Source organism: Podarcis filfolensis, assembly GCF_964270895.1.
Source record: "Podarcis filfolensis genome assembly, chromosome: 5".
NCBI classification, from domain to species: Eukaryota; Metazoa; Chordata; class Lepidosauria; order Squamata; family Lacertidae; genus Podarcis; species Podarcis filfolensis.
In genome coordinates, this window is record NC_139608.1 from 54,295,988 (window position 1) to 54,300,899 (window position 4,912).

The following is a 4,912-nucleotide window of genomic DNA, read 5'->3' on the forward strand; positions in this document are numbered from 1 at the left end:
GAAAACATCACTACTTTCTAGGAATACAATGAAAGGTAGTCAAATGCATAGATGGCATCAGTCTGAGTCTGATCTACTATTTCTTTAAAGAATCATATGCCACAGTTCTTTTGGGACTGTGCCTGTTCCAAAGGCAAGTATGTAGAGGGATCACATGTTTGTATAGTTTCTCATTTGATAACCTCCATGTGCACATGGGGAGATTGTCCTGCAATGCTAGCTTCCCATAGGATAGAGGGTGTTTTTTTATCTATGGGATCATTCACTCATGATATTCCCCTGGTTGTTTTCAGAAACAGTACTATCGGGAGGCTCTGTCTTGAGTCTTTTGACTATGTAGGTTTAGGGGTAGGGAACCTTTTTTCAACTGATGGGCCAGATCCTGGGTTCCCCCATCCCAAGTGGGTCATTTTGACAGGTGGTCAGAGATGTCCACCTGTCAGTCACCTGACATCACCAATTCCCCCTTGGCAGTGCAGTTTGACTCTTGTATATGATACAGAACGGCATTCGTAGGGCTAGTTCAGATGTTAATGGGGCTGGTAATGTTATGTACTGAAGTTCTCACCCTGGGCCAGCAGGGGGATACTGTACATAGTTTTCACTCAGGTCCACATATGCAATAAGGGATCGAAAGTGACGTTCAGTGATTGGCTAGTTACAGAAAATGGTTACTGTTGCATTCTAGTGGAGCTCTATATAAGCAGGCTGGCTGAAGCCTTCAGTTCAGTTCTGTTCTGGCCTGTGAATAAACAAGAGCTGTTTGAAGAATCGCTGTGTCGTCTGATATGTTCACCCACAACTTAACAGGTAATCTCTTCTGGGGCTTGGGAACTACCACAAAATGTGTTGATGGCCCTCAACTTAGATGGCTTTAAAAGGGGGTTTAGACAGATTAATGGAGCATAAGGCTATCAATTACTACTAGTCATGATGGCTTTATGTTTCTTCCAAGATCAGAGGCTCCATATCACGACTATGCAGGGTTCTGCTTCCAAAGTTTTCCCGGCATCTTGTGGAAGGCTGTAAAGACAGGGAACATGACCCGCAGGAGTGGGGGGGGGGGCTTCTCAGTGCTCCCTTGCTCTCCTTTGCAAGACTGTCATCACAAAACTGAACAGAATGGCCAGACAGGGCTTAGGTAAGGTGAGAGTCTGTGGCTAGGCTAAAACTTAATCAACTCCAGAGTTCAAATTAAAGGAGCAGATTTACTTAAATCAGTATAGAAGAACTAAAGAAATGCGTAGTTGCCTAAACTAAAAAGGAAGTTGTCTTGGGTGTGGCACATTTGGGAGAAGTGTATTTGGTGGCAACCAGGAAAAGGGCCTTCTCTGTTCTAGTGCCCCCCCCATGAGATCACCTTTCTCTTAGGCAGTCACTGACACTATTGCTGTTTTGACTTCTCTTGGAAATACACCTGTGCTCTCAAGCTTTAACTGGTGCTTAACTTCAGTGGGATGTGGGTAGCACTGTGGGTTAAACCACAGAGCCTAGGACTTGCCGATCAGAAGGTCGGCAGTTCGAATCCCCATGATGGGGTGAGCTCCCGTTGCTAGGTCCCTGCTCCTGCCAACCTAGCAGTTCGAAAGCATGTCAAAGTGCAAGTAGATAAATAGGTACCGCTCCGGCGGGAAGGTAAACGGCGTTTCCGTGCGCTGCTCTGGTTCGCCAGAAGCGGCTTAGTCATGCTGGCCACATGACCCGGAAGCTGTACGCCGGCTCCCTCTGCCAATAAAGCGAGATGAGTGCCGCAACCCCAGAGTCGGTCACGGCTGGACCTAATGGTCAGGGGTCTCTTTACCTTTAACTTCAGTGGACGGTACTATTATTTTAATTTGCCCTTGACTGCTGCTGTATTTTTAGAGGGTGATTCCCAATGCTGGTCATACTCAGAGTAGGGCTGCTGAAACAAAGAGACCGGCATTATTCCATTCCCTTGATTGCAATGATTCTACTCAGTATGACTAACACTGGATATCAGGCAACATTCTGCAGGTTTTTATTGCTGTTTTTAATGTTTTAAAGCTGTTTAAATTGTTGTTGTATCTTTTATTGTGAACTACCTTTGGATGCTACAGGAATGACAGTATAAAGTGCTTGAGTACAATGAACCCTCTAAAACATATAGTCGCTGAATCATACTCCAAGGAAGGCTACAGACAAAGCATCTTCCGGTGGCAAGCAGACTACATGAGTCATCTGGGCAATTTGTAGAAGGCATTCAAGAGAGTGACAAAACCATTGGGAAAACCTACTCTTTTTGGCAGTGATCCAGGAAAGTGTCTGGGGTGGTGGTGGAAATAAGGATCTGATCAGAGAGTCTTCAGGTGAGAGTCAGATCCTATACGTATGGACAGATGGCAATACAGTGGTACCTTGGGTTAAGTACTTAATTCGTTCTGGAGGTCCATTCTTAACCTGAAACTGTTCTTAACCTGAAGCACCACTTTAGCTAATGGGGCCTCCTGCTGCAGCCGCACCGCCGGAGCACGATTTCTGTTCTCATCCTGATGCAAAGTTCTTAACCCAAGGTACTATTTCTGGGTTAGCAGAGTCTGTAACCTGAAGCGTATGTAACCTGAAGCGTATGTAACCCGAGGTGCTACTGTACCAAAAACAGTGTTTAGCCCAAGAGTAGGGAACCTTTGTCAATCTGAGGACAACATTTGGGGCTACATGCCAGTGGTGGGTGGGGCCAGAGAAAAATGGATGTGATTCCCAACTTTGCACAATAGGCCACATTCTAGCCATGCAAAAACCAGAGGTTCCTTCTACACACACGCATGCACACTCATCTCTATCTCCTTCATTTAGGCAAGCAAGAAGGATTCTCACAATTCAAGGACACATTCCAGAAAGGCAAAAGCTTTTGAGGAGGGTGCAGGGTCAAGGAGGAGAGTGGACTGGGGAGGTGTGGACTCTCCCAAGTCCCAGTGGTGGGAAGGCCCTAGAGGGCTGCATTCAGAGCCTGGGTTTGAGGTTTATCCACTTGCAGTTTAGTCCCTGGATGTGGCTTTGGGAGATGTAAAGGTTGGCAGATTTTCCTCTTCCTCTCTAGCCAGGGGCCTCATCTGGAGTCATCAAAGCACAGCCTACATGCTTGCTTGCTTTTCAAATGGTACAGAAGGGAGTCTTTCAGCCAAAATGGCACACTCCAAAGAGAAACAGAGGCACTGAGTTTTTTGTTTCCACTACCCCAGCATCTTAGAAGGCACCAGTTAATCCGGTTCAGAGAAATGCTGCAAATGCACACCTCATGCTATAACTATTAGTGCACATTGCCTGGATGCTGACTCACAACAAACACAACAGTATTTCATGTGGGACTCATGCTGGATTGCTAGAAATAAATTAGGAGTGAATTAATTTTATAGCCAGAACTACACACATGCAAGGAAATCCACAGGAAAGGGTGAAACCTGCCATCTGCCCTTGACTGCCTTGGCACAGAGGATTCATTAAGAGGCAGTTAAGGGACTTCCCAGTTGTTACTAGATGCCTATGTGCAGGCATATGTTGCTTTTCACCCTTAACTTTTGGATTTCCTCAGGTTATCGTTTTCTATACATCATAGCGAAATATGTTTGCCCAATAGCGAAGGCTAACATTCTTTTTCATCATCTCCCATGACATTAGAGATATTGATGGGACCAACACTTGGTGTAAAAGTGATACCATTGCCTGGTTTTTATTGGCACCGACTGCAATGTAGGAGAATTACAGTAGAATTTCAGTGACTTCCACCTCAGAAATGGAGGTTGTTCATAAATCACAAATTATATCACCAGAGGCCTTCCAAAACCCTCCTGCAACCTACTCCTCCAAGCGCCTTCTCTATTTTGCTTCCTCCTACACTGGGGGTGGACAACATAGTGCCCTCTATGTGCTTTGGACTCCCAACTACCATGAACCCCAGACAGCATAGCTAATGGTCAAGGATTATGGGAGCTGTAGTCCAGCAATACCTGGAGGGCAATACAGTAACTACCCTTGTCCTAGATCAAAGAACCTAAGAATATCCTGGCACCCTTCAGCTCTCCAGAGTACCTGAATCCAAGCGTCCCTGATACCCACCACCAGATTACCTAGCACCAGCAAGGATCTTGAAGCAGCCTTGGCAGCTTCTGCATTCAAGCAGGAAGTCAAATTTCCTAGCAGATGAAGCCTTCGATTCAGAGGAATTTGGCCACCCTCCAGGTGCCCGGCTTGAATCCTTATGACCTCCTGTCTGCGACTCCCGGCAAGATCAAAGGAGGTCTCCAATCGGCGATTCTCCTCAACGTGAAGAAGAACACACCACTCCTCCCCCTCCTCCATTCCCAGGGGGGGGGGAAAGAGACAGACAGAAATGTATTTACATGCCTTTATTTCTGTCTTTCCAGTAGTGCAGAGAAATCATGTCTGCATTCTCTGATACCCAGCTGCAGAGAGAGAAACTCCACCCATGTACTTCCAGTACAGGGTCATGTGACACTCTGAGCTAACATCCGGTGCTCAGAGCACATAATAGACTGTCCCTTCTTCCCACGGTACAGTCCCAAAACATCAACAACCTGTTTGGCTTTCCAGCCACCTGGAGCACTCAGCAGCATTGCTCCTTTTTCGTAACAACCTCCCCCAAAAGAATCAATGCGTGTTGCGGCAAGCAAAGCGTGATCCAGAGAAGAAAACAAACAGTTGTTATACACATAACACTCCCCTGTTGTTTCAGTTCCACCCTTGGAACTACCCGCCACTGGTTTTCCCAGTGTACCTCTCTGGTTGTCTGGCTTCCAAGGAATGAGTGCATCTGCATTACCTTGGCTAGTAACTCTCTGTTGTGTCTTTGTCTCTGACTTAGACACAGCTCCAACCTGTCCTCGGTTGTTTACAACAGCAACACATGCAACAGCTAAATTAGCATACTCTTCTG